Raw genomic sequence first — 19255 nt, 5'->3', positions numbered from 1 at the left:
AGCTCCTATTATATGCTAGATGCTGGGACACACATAGGTGTTTCATGTTTCATTTAATCCTCACAATAGGCCCACTAGGAAGGCATCATTATTCCCATTTTCAGAGAAGAAATCAGGGGCCCAGAAAGATTAAGTGACTTGCTGTGATAGACATCCTTGGTTGCTAATCCCACACGCTCCCACCCCTTTCACCCTCGTCCGTCTCCATTGTAGAGACAGGAAGAGCTAAGAGTCACTTTCTCAAACCTCCCTTATGGCGAGGGGTGGCCCTTGGACACAGTATTTGGCTATGAGACAAGTAGGAGGGTGATGAGAACTTTTAGGGGAGACTTTGCTCCCCTTTTCCCTTTTCTTCCTGTCGTGGATGCCTATTCATCTTCAGGCAACTTGCAAGTGTGTGAGGCTGAACAGCTGTTTTCCCCCAAAGTCCTTAATGCTTTTCTGGTGACTTTCATTGTCGCACATCATTTATTCTGCTGGGAGCAGCCAGTGCACTCCACCCCCTGCCACCATGTCCCAGTCCTCATACTTGCGAACACAGCTCAATTATCGCCTCTTTCCCGGAAACCTTTTCTAGTCTTCCTGAATACAGTGATTATTCTATCTCCTATGTCTCCACAACATGGCATCTATGCCTCCTTTATGGTTCTCATGGTTTCCATGTCTGTTTTTTTCTGGTGTCATATAAGGCTTTCTAGGCAGGGCCTCTGTGTATATTTACATTCCCCAGAAACACCTAGCATGCATAGTGCCTGGAATATAGTAGCACTCAACCAATATTTCTTGAGTGAATAAAAGAGAATCAATCCAAGACCAGATCTGACTTTGCAGACTACCAAGAAGAGGCCAGGAGACTCCTACATACTGGTCCTAACATAGTAAAGCCTGCTGAGTGAATGCCAGGCACTGCTATCCTCTAGACTTGGGTTATGTGAGATTATTTATTGTCTTTTGCATGAGTCACTATTTTGGGAGTATTGTGTGATTTGCAGCTGAAAGTCTTCTTTCTCCTGAAACACTTCCCAAGGCCATGCAACCATGTCTAAAATCCAGCATAACACACAGATAGCGCAATTCAGCATCTGAACATTCAGATGCTACTAAACTACCCGTAAGTAGGGATAGACTATCTGAAAAAGATATTTGAAAAAGTTTCGAAGAAGGTGGTGAACAGATTGAGTAGGAATTAAGATGTGCTTAGAGATGGTAGAGTCCCCAGGATGGCACTACACCCAGGCAGGACGTGGGTACAACGGACAGCGAGAAGATGCAGCTTTCTCGTGTTGCTGCAGGATAATGATTTCAATTTACTCAGATGTATGGGGACCAGTTAGTGTGGGCATCTTCTCAGATGGCGGGGGTGACCATATTTCCAACAAGGTTATCCTTCGGAGTTTGAGTGTTTTGTTTGTAACCCAGATGGAAGGGGATAGAGAATCTCCATGTGTTCCATGAATACCTATGGCTACTGCTGACATAGAAGGGCTGGAGAAAGCAGCCAATTAATTTGCACCTGAAACTGCTTAGAATTCTTGCCACTTTGCAGATCTTTGGAGAGCATTTAGAGACCTATGGTTCAAAATACAGTAGTGGTCAGGTGTGGTGGCACACACCTTTAATCCCAGTACATTGGGAGTCCGAGGCAGGTGGATCACTTGAGCCCAAGAGTTTAAGACCAGCCTGGGCAACATGATGAGACTCTGTCTATTCTAAAAATACAAAAAATTAGCTTGGCATGGTAGCACAAACCAATAGTCCCAGCTTCTCTCGAGGCTGAGATAGGGGAATCAGTCTAAGACCAGATTTGACTTTGAGCCCAGGAAGTGGAGGCAGCAGTGATCATGCTGTAACACTCCAGCCTGGGTAACAGAATGAGCAGCCTGCGTAACAGAGTGAGATCCTATCTCAAAACAAACAAACAAAGAATCGATAGTAGTTCTCTCTATTTAAAATGCACTTCATCAAATTGAGTAGAAAGTGAACTGGAACACACACTCCCAATTCATTTGAAGCAGGCAGTGAATAATCATGTGTGGTTGAGAGATTGGTAGAGTTTTGTGTAAGAAAAGCAAGGTTCTAAAGTGGATGCTATGGACTGAATTGCGTTCCCCCCGTCCCCATCCGAATTTATATATGGAAGCCCTAACTTCCCATTTGACAGTATTAGAGATAGAGCCTTTAAGGAGATCATTAAGTTAAATGACATCATAAGGGTGGGGTCCTAATACGATAAGCTTAGTGCCCTCATAAGAAGAAGACGGGGACCCAGGCAGGACACAGCGTACACTGAGGAAAGGCCATGTAAGTATGCAGCAAAAAGGCAGCAACCTGCAAGCCAGGAAAGGATTTTTGCTGGAACCCACCCCTGCTGGCACCCTGATCTTGAACTTTCAGCCTCCAGAACTATGAGATATATATGTTTGTTGTTTAAGCCACCAAGTCTGTTATATTTTGTTCTGGAAGCTGGAGCTTTGATATACAGTATTCTCATAAAAAGCAATGAAGTGTTTTAATTTTGATGAATTTATGGTTGCAGAGGGGTGTATCATGGAGCATTGCTTTTATGCAGCAGCAGTTGCTTCTGAACATAAGGCAACTTTAAATATATCTTATGTTTGTTGATTAGTTTTGTCTCTTGCCTTGGGACGTACCTGGAAACCTTTTCTAGTCTTCCTGAAAAGAGGTTCAAGAGAAACAGTAGCTTCACGAGGCTCCAGAACAAGTTTGTATGCCCAGGAGTGTTTGAACTTTTTCTCCCCATCAACCCAGGCTTGAAAATAAAACACTAAAAGAACTTTTGGCATTATAACTGGAATCGGTGTTTTCACTGGTCTGTATTTTGGTATGAGATGAAATGACCACCAGCAGCCCTTGCTTTGGGGAACATCTGATCTCCTCAGAAGCATCAAAGATCTGATAAGCCAGAGGTCTTGAACAGCAGATTTTTTTTTTATATGACCATATTACTATTATTACTTAAGATTTTATAAACAATAATATCTGTCAATTAATGAATCTGGTAGACTAGTCATGTTTTTTATTATATGTTAAAATAAGTATTTAACTAGTAAAATAATAATATAGTTAATCCTGTCATTTAAACCCACTTTATGTTCTTCCAGGAATACCTGGGGAAATACTGTGAAAGCCTGAGGAGTTTTGGTTAAAAACTCAGATGTGTAAAGCTGCTATTTACAAAAGAATATTTCTGGTTGATTGTGATGTCACCATGAAAAAGTTGCAACTAGTTCTTTTGACTTTATGCTTTTTTAAAAAAAAGCATTAAATGTGTGATTTCCTCTCAGATTTAAAGAGGTTTAAACTCCTGACATGTTGATTTTTTAATATTGTGGTGGTCTTGATTAAATGCCATTTTTTGTAAGTTGGCGAGTGAAACTTCAGCATGAGCTTTGCTTGCATGAGTCATTTATATATCTTTTCTTATTAGCTGGTTTTTTTTTTAATCTAAAAGTACATATAGCACATTGAATGACTTCCTAACTCTCCCAAGGGAATCCTAAGGGAAATTCTCAGTGGAATTTTTGATTTAATCTCATACCTTGACTATTTATTAAAGGTAGCCAGCTGCCAACTAGTCTAATACTGTTGGGTTAATAGTATTTAGTATTTATTTATCTTTTCTTTTTTTGAGATGGAGTTTCACTCGGTTGCCCAGGCTAGAGTGCAATGGCTCACTGCAACCTCTGCCTCCTGGGTTCAAGAGATTCTCCTGCCTCAGCCTCCCAGGTAGCTGGGATTACGGGCTCCTGCCACCATTCCCAGCTAATTCAGTTCCCTGCTTAAAAACTTTTGGTTGTTCCCTTTTCCTAGTACTAAAAAGCGTTCTCAACATTTTAGCTAGTTCAACTTTAGCATCTTCACCTCAGTAGTACTGAGTTGCTTATTTTCAATATACTGGCTACTTAGTGCTTTTAAGAAAAGTTCTCTGGCTCATATTGTTTATACTCTGAAGTGCCCTGTGCTTTATCTCCTGTGTCCCAATTCCACCCTGGTGCCCATTATTTAAAGATTCAGCTTCACCATCACATCTTTTCTTGAAAGCTCCTCTTATCCCCCTAAAACACTGTTTTACGTCCTGAAATTCTGTCTCCTTTTATACATTCTTTATGGCTTTTATTGCAAACTTGCATTGTAGTTACATATGTATCTACATGTGTGTACATGCTTGGTCTTCTCTGATGTCATACAAGGCTGTTAGGAAGGGCCTATACGTATTTTAATTTCTTCTAGAAAAGCCTAGCTCATTGTGTGGCAGATAGCATCATTCGGTAAAATTTTTTAAGTAAATAAGTGAATAGCTGAGCATCCAAAGGCAGCTGTGTGTGTGTCTGTGTGTGTGTTAGACAAGTATGTGATCCACTAGATATAGAGATGTAATACCATTAAGATCCATAGAAATGGAATTGAGAGAGCTAGGTCATATGGCAGCCTTTGGGACTTAGAAAGTTTCTGTCACAGAAATGGTTAAAGCCAGGCTGTAGCAGTTTTTAACAGTTTTGGAGTCTTTCAGACTTGCCTACAGCCACAGTTCTCAATGTGAGGTCCCTAGTGTAGCTGTATCAGCATCTCCTGGAAGTTAGAAATGATTCTTGAATCCCATCCCATACCTATTACATAAAAGTCTGGCGGTAGAGCCCAGCCCTCCAGGTGGTTCTGATACACACCTGAATTGTGAGAACCACTGGCTTAGAGAAAGTTCCAGGGGGGGCTTCTGTTCAGTCTTGATATCTCTCGGCTCAGCTACCAAATAGGGCTTTTATAATTACAGAATGATTGAGTGTAAATTCTGTGAGAGTGAGGGGTCACAGCATGCAATAATGCTTGCTCAATTTCAGTGCATGAATCAACGGATGACAAATTAAGAGCCTAATTTGACCTTCCGTCCTCATTTGGTTCATTGTGAAAAACTGCTGCTCATAACAGCTTGACAAGTGAACAATGATGCATACATCTGAGCAAAGTATGCTGATGTGTGAGAAGTAGCAGCAGCTATCTGCTTCCTATCAGCTGACTAGTGAAGGTCATGGTGGTACTAACGTTCTATGCTAGAGGAATATTCTTTGAGTCTGAGTTCCCTGTTTTCTTTCTCACTTTTTCCTTTTTAAGAAATGGGGCCTCGTTCTGTTGCCCAGGCTGTAAAGCAGTGGCGCGATCTTAGCTCACTGTGGGGAACATTCCTGTGTGAGACCCCCAAAAGGCGTGAGTCTCACTATACGGTGAGTTTGATCCCAAACAGTTTCCTACTGGAGGCAGTCAAGCTATCCGGAAAAAGGATCTGAAAGATGGATGATCAGTTTCTAAAAGCAGCAACCAGTTTCTGCTTTTAACTTTTTTATGACTCTTTAAGAATAAGCCTTAAACCTTTTCTTCACTTGCCTGACTGCCTTATACCCTAGATAATGGTTTAACTGTCAATGCCACCATAAGGGATGGCTTTGATTTCTGACTCAGAGACTCCTGAATGGGGAAGTTGAGGTAAGTTGAGTCAGGAGTAGACAAAGGAGAATCCGGTTAAAAGATATTCTGATGAGCAAAACTAGAAAACCTTTTCACATCTCAGTTCTAAAACAAGATCAAACCAGAGATACCTGCAGCCAGGAGGAATCATGTCTGGATGTAAACAAGCTTTGTGATCACAGGAAATTCTGTTACTTTTTACAACCACTGATTGTGTATCTGACTATTCAATTGTATAGGCCATGTAAGGTATACATTTGCATTTCCTCTTGCTATGATGTAAACCAGAGCAGAAGAAAGTGTATTTATTCCTGGCCTCTGAAAAACAAAATTTGCTGTTTAGGCACGGCCTATCAGCCCTCCAGATCCCCGCTCAAGCACACTCTCTCTTCCAGGTATTGGGACCCTCTTGCAGGTCGAGAGACCCCCGGCAGACGTGCCATCCCGGGCCAACGGTCGCTAACAGCTCACTGCAGCCTTGAACTCCTGGACTCAAAGGATCCTCCTGCCTCATCCTCCCAAGAAACTGGGATTACAGGCAAGTGTCACATTCCTTGTTTTCTGATTTCTCCTGTTTCTTGAACACAGTGACATCCTGGTGCTTAGTTACACTACCCCAATACAGCAATCAGTGCTGGTTCACTTACCGAAGATGTATTTTTCCTTTCCTGCATGCTGGCAGGACCCTAGTTTTGTGACAGTGTCCACCTCTTTTGCATGTGAGTCAGGTCTGATTACTCAAAGCCAATTATGATTGTTCTGTCCACTCAACAGTGACTTGTGGAAGACTGGCCAGGTGATCCAGTTCTGGCCAATGAGTTGTGAAGGCATAGGTGTTGGTGTGTTTTCATGAAAACTGTTTCTCATTTTTAAATAAGAGATGAACAAGGGGAGAATGACCCATTCCTTTAGACTTTGGTGTGTCTGGATGTGGTGCTTGGAGCTGAAACAGTTTTCTTGGCATGCAAAGGCATCTCAGGCAATCCACTGCAAAGAGTGAAGTCAAGAGAGTGGAGGGAAGCTGGGCCCTGATAGGGTTGCTGAACCATTGAATTAACTGTCCCTGGAGCTGCTTGTATTGGAACTTTTGTTACAGGAGGTAATAAATCTCCTTCAACTAGAACTTATTAAATATTAAGTAATTACTATATGTTACTTTCTTTTTAATTACTCTTGAAATGAAAAGTGAATGATGTGATGACATCTCTAAATTTCTTCCAGTCCTAACGATCGATAATGCTTTGAGCAAAGTAGCTGTGTGGAGTTTCAAAATGCAATGATTTAGCAGGCGTGGGATCTGGAGTGGGGTGCAAACATTGCCTGATTTAGGGTCGTTTGTATGAGGTCCAGGAGGTAGCATCAAGGTAAGGCAGTGTGGTTAGAGCATCAATTCCTAAGGGCAGCCTAAGTGCTATGTCCTAGAGCACAGCAAAATCAGAAATCCATAGGAATAGCCAGATAGTGAAGATAATAGCTAGGAATCAGATATAAAACAAGTCAGAAAAATTGTGAAGAGATTTGCTTACCTGGAATCAGAGCTCATGGCATGTGTTTAGCCTAGGACCCTCTCAAGATATCAAGCATGGATGACATTATCCTTGAGTACTAAAGGGCCAGCATCTCCTTGGGGACATTACCAGTATCTGGAATCCTTTGGTTACTCGGAGTTACTGAATTTCCTCCCTGGCCATTCATCCCGTGAACTTTGATGATGGGCCTGCCGTGTGTCACGGTCTCTGTCAGCCTCAGGCAGCTGCTTTTCTTTCTTTTCCAGTTGTCCGTTTACTGAACATTTTCCAAATGTATGTTTCAGTTCTTGTTCTTTACTGCACAGTAGTGCAATTCGTAAACTTTTTTGATGCCGTGAACCTCGGAAAACAGTTTTAAGTCAATCACAAAATACAAGAAAAGGATGTTTATATTGGTTTCTAGCATTTTAACATCAACATTGCCACCTAGTGGTAAAATAATCCTTAAACCTGTGCAAGTATTTTCATTTGGATCGGCTATTTGACTAGATGTCAAGGATCTTCAAATGGTAAAACTCTGAGCAAGAAGAGACCACAATAATTACTCATTTAAACGTATTGTTTTACACATAAGGAAATTGAGGCTTAGGGCAAGTCATATGTTTACCAGTGTCCTTTAGCTCATTAAATTAATTATTGGGGTAATAGTGTAAGGTCCTCATTCCCCCTCAGAAATTCTTAATTATTTGCTATTCAGATTTCGGTTGATAACTCAGTTTTTCTCCCTTAAATTTTAAGATATCCTTACTCAGTTTAGCTATTTCCTGGTGGTAAGTAAAAAACAAACAAAACAACAACAACAACAAAAAATCAGTTTCAAATGAAGCAAGGTTGTATATTACATTCTCTCTTTTTGTGCTTGTTTTGCCTTTTTCCCCAAATCTTTCTCAAGAGTTGTCAGTCCATGAGCATTTCATCCTTTCTTGTGTATGTTTCAATGCAGGAAAATATTCTAATACCTCCTGTGTGCCATCCAACAGTATTTACAGAGTTTTGGGCTTGTCTGGGGTAGAACCAGAGATTCTGAATTCACAACAAGCTTCCCAAAGATGACAAAACTCCTGTTCGGAGATCATACTTTAAATTGTAAGGCTTTATAGAACAATGACTACATTCTTAATAACTCAAAAATCTTGATTCAGACTGGAAGAGAAAACTGTGTGTTCTGTTTGGGCAAATGAGGAGCATCAGGGGAAATTCCTTTGCCTTAAGCAGCATCTCCGCTGAAGTGGCTAATTCCCTTTTTGGCTGCCATGGGGGTCATGTGCCCTGTGAAACTGCTGTCGCTTGCACTGCTTAACGAGACAAGGTCAGGGAATTTCCCTGCACTCTGTGATGACCATTGACCCTCTCCAGGGGTCCGTGATAACTGGGTCTGAAGAATGGCCTCCCAGGACATTCCAGGAGTGATCCTAGGAGAGAGAGTTGTATTAAAGTTCTAAATTTGGTTGCACATTGTGATCACCTGGAAAGCTTAAAAACATACTAACGTCTCGGTCCTGTCCCTGGATACCAGAATTATGAAAGCACCCCGGGTAATTCCAATGAGTAGTAAGCTTGAGAACGACCAGAAACCTAAAGGCACGTAATGGGCCAAAGGACGCCAACTTGTCCCTCCCCTACTCTCCGTTTTCCTCAACACAAATTAAATCTGAAACAAAGACTTCAGGATGTTGCTGGAGAAGGAATTCAGATCCTAGCAGCTCTGGCTGTTATTCAGCCTCTCAGGCTCCTCCCACCCGTGCCCCAACTAGGTGGGTATACTTTCTGAAGCAAGTCCAGTTTCCTCCCAAAGTTCCTAGGGTGACCTTCATAATATGTTTTATTACATCATACCCACCTGCTCTGCTAGGCCAGCCGAGGTCATGTGATAAGACTGCTGCATCCCGAGGAAAGGGTTTTGGCTTTTACAGGGACAAGTGCTGGATCAGCCTGATCTCCTGGGAGTTGTGAATCAGATGGCCTGAGTGTCCTTGCAAGGCTTGTGTAAAGAAAAATGTTATCCAGGTTTTTTCCTTCAGAACTTTCATCAGCGATCCTGGGAGCTCTGACCTAGAACTGAAATGACTTTTGACTTTGTAAATAACTAGAATTAATTTCATAAGGCTGCTTCTCTTTCTCCCTCTCTCTCTCCACATACACACACACACACACACACACACACACACACACACACGCTTCTAAATATATATATTTGTACAAGACAGTGAGCTAGAAACTGTGATAGGAAGATGTAATGGAAATTTGCGGTTAAAGAAATGATGGATAATATAAGATTGTGGTAAAAGAGCAGAAGAAAAATGCTTTGGTTCTCCCATTTTGCTGAGGGAAGGGAGGAACGGAGACAGAGAGAGAAAACTATATATATATGTTTAACAGGACCTTTTTCTCTGGACTCTTCTGTGGTATTGGCTGTGTTGTTCATCAGACCTTCTCCTTAAAACTGTTTCTCTCTGGTATTCATGGCATCATCACCACCTCCTGGTTTTTCTTTAACTGCCCGATACTTTTCAGACTCTTATTCTTCTCCATTAAATGTGGAAGATCTCAGGAATTCGTCCTTGCTTCTCTCTTCCACTCCCCTGGGGAGGCTACCACTCACAGCCTCCTCACCCTGCTATCCTCATCACTGGGCTGATGCGCGCAGCACTGCTGGGTGTAGCCTCGCTTTCCTTCTGAGCATCAGGCCTGCATTTTCACTGCTTACTCCGCATCTCATTAAGTTCTACTGTAGGTGCCGCACAAACCCAAAATTCAACATGTCCTGCACTGAAATCATTATTCACTCACACAATTAATATTTACTGAGAAGCTACTCTGTCCCAGGCATATACATCACTGGAGATTCACTATGGAGCAGTTGGAAAAATACACTGTTTCTACCTACATGGAACTTGTGTTTTCATGGGTGAGATGAGCAGAAAACAATATAGTATGTTGTCAGGAACAGATGAATGCACTGAAGAGAAATAACGCTAAGTAATCAAGGTAATGGAGGATGACGGCGTTTGCATTTTAGATGGGAGAGTCAGGGGAGCCCTCTCAGAGAGTTGGCCTGGAGCCTAGACTGTAGCATGGTAAGTTAGAGAGTCACAGGGTTTCTGCAGGGAGGGGCTCTAGGCAGAGGATTTTTTTTCCAGATTTGCTTCTCTGTCTACTTTCCACTTAGTTGCTCAGCCTAGGAAGTGAGGTGTTTATGTATCCCTTCTTTTCCCCCATGCCTGAAATGCATAAGAATGACCATGTTTTTGACCTTAATCCCTCTGGAGGCTTTCCCCTTTTCTTTAGCCTCATTGCCACTGCCGTACTTTAATTCTGTCCTTCAGCTGTTTTATTTTTCCTACCAGGGTAACTGCCGTGGACTCCAGATCAGTGTCCCCACACGCAGCCTTATTCTTTCAATTCTTCTGTTTTCCATAGTAATATGCCTGTTGCATTCATCTGATCCTCAACATTGTTCTTTGAGAGCTCCCCTGAGCATTCAAGATGAAGTGCAAACACCTTCACTGCACACACAGGGCTTTGATGATTTGGCCCTTACTTTTGTCTTGAACTTTATTTCACTCTAAAGCAAAACTATTGCCTTCATCTCCTGGTTATGCTTAGCCATTGTCCAAATGAGCCTTACTTCTTATTACTTCCAGAGTTTACACGACGCGACTCTTCTTGAGAGACTTCCTCTGTTCTTTGCCTAATAAAGCCAGTTGCATCCTCTAAGTTAGTTAAATGACCCTGTTGTCTCACTGCATCCTGCGTTACCTCTTTCAAACGGCTTAACTATCCCAAGCATCTTGACGTATCGAGCTAATCCATTCTCAACTTACTTATCATAGAAGCATCAGCATATGATTCATAATAGGTCCTTTTCTGAATGTATGGAAAAAATGGAAAATACAGGCTTAGTATCCTTTATTGGAAATGCTTGGGACCACAGGGTTTTGGATTTCAGAATTTTTTGGATGTTGAAATATTTGCATGCACATAATGAGATGCCTTGGGGATGGAGTCCAAATCTAAACACAAAACTCATTTATGTTTTATAAACACTTTATATACATAGCCTCAGTGTAATTTTATACAATATTTTAAACAATTTTGTGCAAAGTTTTGCCTGCATTTTAACTGAGACCCATCACATGAGGTTTGGTGTGTAATTTTCCACTTATGTTGTCATGTTGGTGCTCAGAGAGTTTTGAATTTGGGAGCATTTTGGATTTTTGGACTAGGAATGCTCAGCCTGTGTAAATTTTTGTTTTTTGTTTTTCAATATTATTTTAGAAGTAAACATGGCAATAGTTACAATACTTATTAAATGCTAAGTACTGTTTTGAATACTTCATATGTTTATCTCATTTGAACCTCATGCCAGCTCCTTTGAAATAGTTGCATTATCTCTATTTTACAGATAAAGAAAATGTGGTAAATACATTTCCAAGGTCATACATCAAACCCAGGCAGACCGGCTCCAGAGTTCATGCTTAAAACCCCGACACCCTGCTCCCTTACTATAGCATTAGCATCAATTTCATGTTCTGTTATAAAAAAGTAGTTAAAAAATTTATAGAATGATGTGAATTATACAGAAAGCAGCCTTATTTATTTAGAGTTGTCCTTTATGTTTAACTATAATAATTACTCTCTAAGGAAAGAAAGATTTCTCAAGGCTGGGAGAAGAGGTGAAGAAGAGAAAATAATTTCCCACATCAGTGGAAAAATGGCCTCACAACAATTTGGAGATGTGAGAAAATTTGTGGATAGGTGACATGTAACCATAGGGCCTCTTCTACCCTCAAGATATCTTGGACCTGCATAGAATCTTGGAAACATGCCACAAACCCATGTTGGTATTAGTGGACAGGGAACCTTAATGACTGAGTTAAATTTTGTAACTGCATGGCCTGATGGGAGCTTATAATAAAATTATTTTATGCAAAATGTACAGTTGCAAGTGTTCTTACACACATAGTTGAGTTTATAGGGTGATTTTTATATTCTTCTTATATCCTTTAGAGAGTTGTTTTTCTCTGGAAATATCCATGCCTTCTATGAATTGGTCTTTTCAAACAGGTTGTTGACTGAGGAAAACTTCTAAGACTATCTGGCCTGGTCCCAAATTGGGGAAAGCCATCATTGGACAACAATTAATGTCTGACTTCTAGTCTTAGAATGAGAGGGGACTGTGTTTATAAATATGAAATTTAAAACAAAATATCAGGTGACTATAATCACAGTTGCTGAAGGGACCCAATTCAGAGAGATTTAGTCCGTTTCTTGACAACCTCTTAAGTCCAAGAATTGCAAAAGGCTTTTAGTAAGTAGTAGATCTCAAGTGAAATCAATAATTGTGGCTGGCTGTCCTCCAGTAAAATTTACTGAAAATTTACTGAAATTTACTGGCCTCCAGTAACATTTCATTATTGTTCATTTTAACTAGTGTAGGCATCTCTTGGTGCACCATGTATTCCATGGTAACTATTTATAGTTGTTGTGACCCTGAGTGAGGCACTAAAACTGTATTCGAAGCATAAATCGGAAAGCCAGTGGCTCTGGGATTTTGACTATGGGATATTGGGTCATAATGTTTGTGCCGTCATTTCACCTTGGTTATTTATCCTCTTTAACCAGATTCTCTTACTCTCTACAATCGAGATAGCATTCCTATTGACCTTTCACGGGAGGTGTTGGAGAATCTAGCTAATGTTTCATTTGGTAAGTGTATTTTTAAGCATTTCTGTAGTTTTCCATGTTTACTGTATTTGTTTGTATCCAACAGACAAATGAATGTTTCAAATGTTTAGACTCATATTGAATGCTACTATGGGCCAATTATGGATGATGTAAAGATGAATAAGACAAGACTCCTGCTCTCCATGAACTATAGAGTCATGGTGGCAGAGAGAGGCAGTAACCTGGCAATTCCAAGTCAGGAGTGAGACAAACACCACTGATTCTCTGTTCAACAGCCACTCTTTCTGTCTTCCTGGCTAACAGGGCCCTGATTTTAAAATAAATAAATAAATCGACAAAATGCTTAAATAACATAGGCCTCATTATTCAGGAGATGCATTATGATTGGTTAAAGCCAATTATGTAATCCTGTTCCCCTTGCCATGATTGGCTGGAATGGCCACATACTCTTCTTCCTGGCCAATGAGACAAAAGGTAGACCCTTTTGGGAAGCATAGATGGAAAGGAAATCCTTTCCACTAACCAAAAATGAGAGACAAGTGGGTAAGATAGCTCTCCTTCTCTTCCTGCTTTTGAGAGTGGTTTTGAGGTGATGGTGGTTGGAGCTTGAGGGGAAATTTTCTAACTCACTGGGGATGGTTGATGGACAGATAGAAAGGAGGTAGTCCTTGACGATGGTGTAGAACCATGCTACCAGCTTTCCCCAGAATTCTTGTTCTGTGAGGTAGTAGTGATAATAATCTCCTCCTGTTTCAGGCTCTTTTAGTTACTTATCAAATTACTGGCACCAGAAAAAAAATCTAGCCAATAGGTGTTTCAGTAAAGTTAGGTACAAATCCTTAAAGCAGCCCAGGAGACAAGAGTGTTATTTAGCCAGGGGAATGAGAGAGGGTCTCCTAGATAAGGTGAACTTTAAGCTTTGTTTTGAAGAACAAGTGGAAATTCACTAGGTAGAAAAGGCAGGGAAGGGCATCCAGGAAAGGCGTATAGAATGCCTGGAGGCATGAGGGCCATGCCCTCTTTAGACTACTATATGGTTTAGATGCTCAGTTGACTGGATCTCACGACATGAGTGGATTTCAAATTCACTTACATGAGATTGTTAAAGGTTTAAATTGAGCATATAGACTGAGATGTACAGTAACCCATAATCTTGAGTTACAAGACTTGAATCTACACCTTGTGGCTTTGAGTTTGGAAACAGAGTTTCCAAGTTCTCTGTTTTGTGTGTGTGTGTGTTGTTGTTCACAGCTTGGCAACTTTCATTAAGCATTCGAAGTTTGGTTCTTTTGTTAGTGCAGGTCATCTGAGAAGCAGATGAAAAGAGATGAAAAGACATGAATAAACATGAAAGGATTTTATTAGGGGATAGCCTTGTGAGAGGAAATGCAGAGGGGGCAGGGTGAGGTCACTGGACTGGGATGCAGTTGTGATATAAAGACAAGGAAAGAGGGAAGAAGGGTTGTGTGAAAGTGCCCCAGGCCACCGTGCAGTCTAAGGAAGATTTGGAAAGGCCAAAGGGAAGTCCTCAAGCCAGAGTCACGGTCAGAGCAGTCCCCTGTTCTCCGGCAAAGAGCTTGCCTCTGCGTAAAGCAGCCGATGGGAAGCCCAACCTCCGCACGAACATGGCAAAGGATCTTTAAGCACAGCTGCTGGGACCGCATATTCCTTGCAGTTGGATGTTTCTATGATTTTCTGTTTCTTTTCCAAACATTGCCTTAAAAAGAAAAGTGCTAAGATTGGTAATGGAATTAGAAAAAAAAAATCAAATATTTTATACATTTTTAAGGTAAAGTTCTTAACCTTTTTTGGGTCATGGGACCCAGTCAGCACTTGATTTCACCTATGGACTCTAGCATGACCCACTGGACTCGTCTCAGCTTCTTGAGCCCCCAGCTTTCCCGCAGCTGTGCTCCCAATATCTGCTGGTGCAGCCCCTCCACAGCTTCCCACTTGCTGACATCTGGACCCCTTCTGTCAATACTTGTCCTCCTTCTTGGATAGACTCATGGTTCCGCAGCTGTAAGCGCTTTCGCTTGAATGATACCTTGGCTAAGAGTATTTACGTTTTGCCCTTCAGAGCCTCTGTAGTTCACTTCCAAGTCTCAGAGCTATCTCTGAATCCTCGCTGAATATTAATTCCTAGACTACCTGAAGGATGTGATTACTTCTATTAATATGTTTAGATCATGACCATTGCCTTGCCCACATGGTCAACTGGAGCCTCTTCCGGCCTGCCTTATCCCATATGAGCCCTTTGTCTCGAATTTAGGGTTGACAGCCTAGACTATGTTCTTGATCTCATCCGTAACACTAAAGGGTATATATCTTCTTTTTAAGCCCTCTCCCCAACCATTGTGCTGACATAATCATAAAAACCGCATATGTAATACATACATACACATACTCCCTCACACACAGTATTAAAAATGCATATGAAGTTGATTCTCATTACCCATGGTAGTATAAAGTTGCTGTGAACACTGAATTAGTGAATGTAGAGTCATTTCTACCAGGGAAAACATGTACACATATATACATAAATTATAATCTAAATCCCAAACCCAATTCATGCTAAGAGATTCTATTTTCTTTATTTTTTCAAAAAAGAAAACAAGCCTCAGAAGTCTTAGGTGACTTGCCTGAGTCCACCCCACTAACAGGTGCCAGAATTGGGACTCAAAGCCCATCCAACCAGCCCAGAGCCGGAGCTTCCAGCACTGCCCAGACCTGCTCCCTGCTGTCGCCACCCTTGGCTCATCTCTGTGTGAGAACTGAAGCTGAAGGCAGAGCTTTTCCGGGTTCTACCTCAGCTGGGAATATGCTTGTTGGGGCAACCCAAAATTTCCACGGCTCTATACATGTCTGTGAATGACTGTTAAGGCATGCTGGTATTGATTTGGAGGTTACAAGTAAATTGTAGGTGGCAGACAAATCTGCAAACAGGAAATCCATGAATAATGAAGATCAATGATGCAAGGTAAAAAAAAATCAAAATGTATAAAGGCGTGTACAGTGAAAAATATGTCTCTTTTCCCTTCTCCTTAGATTTCTAGTTCTTGTATCCCTCCACCCCATCCTCAAGGAACTGCTGTTATCAATTTCTTATTTATCCTTTCAGAGATAACCTTCTAATAGCACCTTGGATGAAATGAGTGATTAAAAACAGGGAATTTGAATCGAAACAGATCTAGCCCTTAAAATGCAAATGTGTGCAAGTTATTCACACTCTCTAAACCTCAGTTTCTTAATCCCTAAAACAGAGGCCTCCTAGGTGGGCTGAGAGGATTAAACAACCTCGTGTAGGTAAAGTACCTGTCACGGTAAAGGCCTTTGTGACAGCTGTGATCTTCACCTCCACAGCACTGAACTTCCCAAAGCAAAGTCTTTTTTTTTTTTTTTTTTTTTTTTTTTTGCAATGCCAAGATTTCTTACAGTTTAATGTTTTACATGCCAAGGTGGCATTGCAAAAATAAATAAATAAAAGAATAAGACGTCTTTGAGAAGCTCAGTGCTTTGGTTAGATCCAAAGACTTCTTTTATTCTATACTGTGATATTCTACAAGATTTAATTCCTATTCTACGAGATTTAATTCTGTTAAATTTTGTGGATGTTTGCTGTCCCATTGCCCGTGTCTGTCCCACACTTCCTCAACCTTGGGCTCAATCTCACAGTGAGGAATCTGGCTGGAGAGAGGAGTTTATTAGCTGGAGCCATTCTATGCAGACTAAGCCACCACTTCTAGTTAGGATTTATGGAAAAAAGGTCACAGGATTTTTTTTGAGAACTGGTGTAAATCAGGGCTTAGCTTTAGCTCCAGCCAAACACAGAGAGGGGAAACAGGAAGATATGAACTAAAGGAGAAGAGAGGGGCCATTTCCCTATTCAAATAAATAAGGTAGTTTCACTTTACTCAGCGTAGGCACCTAATAATGCACCTAGTGTTTTTCCCTTCTTTCAAGGGGAAATCTATCCCTAGTGGAATATGGAAAACTGAGCACTCTGTCTATCCAAATAACTTTCAGGCATTAGCCATACTTGAAACGATCTATGTAAAAATGACTTCCTTGAAAGAATTAAACAGCATTCCCTCCCCCAGCCGTTTTAAAGATTTTTCAGTTGTACCTGTATTTTCATTTGCTAGAGGTGCTACCACTGGTAGAGCACTTAGGAAGAATTTAACACTGGGCTGTCATCTTTTTAAAAGAAAGTTGGTGTTGTATTTGACTCACGTCTTTCGTGCAGTCAATCTGCGAGCACGTAAAAAAATAAAAATAAAATAGAAGGCCATGTCACGGGGAAATGGATCTGTATTTGAATCATTTAGTTTCTTTTTGTTATCAGGCAAAGCCTTCTGGAGCTTGATTGTTTCTATGAGTGTTCAGAATACTGGCATTTCTCTGCCTTGTATATCTTCAAGATTTAATTCCTATTGACTTTAAAGGGAAAAAAGATACGTCAAGTTTCTGTTCTGGGAAGGGCTTCAGAAGCTTGTCTCCCTTTTTAAAGAAAATAAAAGCCTTTCTGTTTCTTGCTTGCTCAGGAGCAGCTATCATCATAAATGTCAACTCAGATTTCTCACAGTTTGTTTTAAGTTGGGAACAGAATATCCAATGTATGCTTTCACTTTTTCTTTATCATTTGACTTTTGTATCTGGGTAGCCTAAAAAAGCTTGAGTTGAAATTAAGGTAAGTAAAATGTATTCTGATCATTGAACAAATAATTCCTCTTTTCCATTTGAAGTCTCAGCTCTGGGCCTGTAGTTGGCAGCGTGGGAGTCTTTTACTGCTTGACTCTTCAGAATCCCTGAATGGAAATGTAACTATGGGGGTACTCATTGTCCATCCCGTAGTTCCAGATCAGGGTGTGGGAGAAAGATAATCATTAGATGCTTCCCACAGCTGATTTTTTTCTGGCCTGGACAAGTGCACTAATGCTAGTTCTTGGCCGGGTGCGGTGGCTCATGCCTATAATCCAAGCACTTTGGAGGCCAAGGCGGGCGGATCACCTGAGGTTGGGAGTTCAAGACTAATGCTAGTTCTTTTTTTTTGGCAGTCTCTGCTATCATTATTCAAAAATAGTGTTGGTTGATCTTGATGACATGAAGGAGAAATTCTCATCTTATCATTTAGCTCTGTTTATAACGTAATACATTTGTAGGTAAAATGCTGCTTTTTTCTGCACATGCTGTAGTTTCGATATTTGTCCTCTCAAATCCCATAATGATACTTGGTTCTTAACGTTGGAGGTTGGGCCTAATGGGAGGTATTGGGTCATGGAGGCAGAGCCTGCATGAATGGTTTAGTGTAGTCCTTGTGGGAATAGGGTTCTCCCTCTGTTCAATCTCATAGGGACTGGTTGTTAAAAAGAGCCCGGCACCTCCCCTGTCTCTCTTGGTTCCTCTATTGCCATGTGTCTCTACGCACACTGACTCTGCTTCACCTTCTGCTATGGGTGAAAGTAGCCATAGGCCCTCACCAGAAGCAGATGCTGGTACCAGGCATCTAGCACAGCCTGCAGAAAAATGAGCCAAATAAACCCCCTTTCCTTATAAATTACACACCCTTCATTATTTCTTTACAGTAACACTAAATGGACTAAGACACCACATTTCAATAAAAATTTTTATTGCTATATGCTCATTAGATTATCCTCCTCCATGGGTCAGTGGCCATTAAGAGGAATAAACAAATTTCCTACCTCTGCCTATAATGATTCCTTTTAGTAGTGTCAGACTCAGCTGGGATCAATACAAGGAAAAGGGGAAATATGGTTCTTGTTCTTGGGATGCTTACTGTTTGGCTAGTGAGAACACACACGGAGCTGCTTGCTATGATGTAGAAGTTATAAATGGGATTGTGGTTTAGAAAAGTAGTTTTCAACCTGTTTTTGGCCACAACACACATGTAAATGGAAGTTTACATTTGTGACACACACTCAGGTGTGTAATCATGGTTTGGTTAAACAGAATTCTGTAGAAACTAGCTATATCCCCAACCATTTCTCTCCTATTCAAGAAAACATTAGAGTGTGAGTAAGGAAATAAGCACGCTAGAATGTAAGGGATGTCCTTAAATTTATCCTCATTTGTTTAAAAATGTCAATTATTTAAAAACTGTAGTATTTTATTATTAGTAATGAATTACAACATACTTCACAATTGACTTCACATTTTAGAATTGGAAAGGTGCTGATTTATGCAATAATTGCTACCAGGGTTTGTTGTGTCTCACAAATACATACAGAAACATAGTTATCAAAGAGCCTGTGAGTACCTCTGTCTCAGGCAGAGGGCAACCCCCAAATCTGAACATATCCTTTTGTGATTATTGCTCTTGAGGCTCCAAAGTAATGCTTCTCCACATCTCTTGCCCTGTGTCCTCAATAGCCTGTGTCTGAATGCCATCAAACGTTATAATTGGTGCTTCTGCTGATGTCAGAGAATGATGCTACCTTACAGCTCAGAAAGGATTTCAGTGGTGGAAGTGCATAGATACGCCAAATCTGTTCATTCAGGAAAGAAGTAACATTTCTCAGTAGCATCTTTAAAAGTAAAAA

This window comes from Saimiri boliviensis, chromosome 10 (genome assembly GCF_048565385.1).
Source record: "Saimiri boliviensis isolate mSaiBol1 chromosome 10, mSaiBol1.pri, whole genome shotgun sequence".
In the NCBI taxonomy this organism is placed as follows: domain Eukaryota; kingdom Metazoa; phylum Chordata; class Mammalia; order Primates; family Cebidae; genus Saimiri; species Saimiri boliviensis.
Note: the sequence above shows the minus strand (reverse complement) of the source record.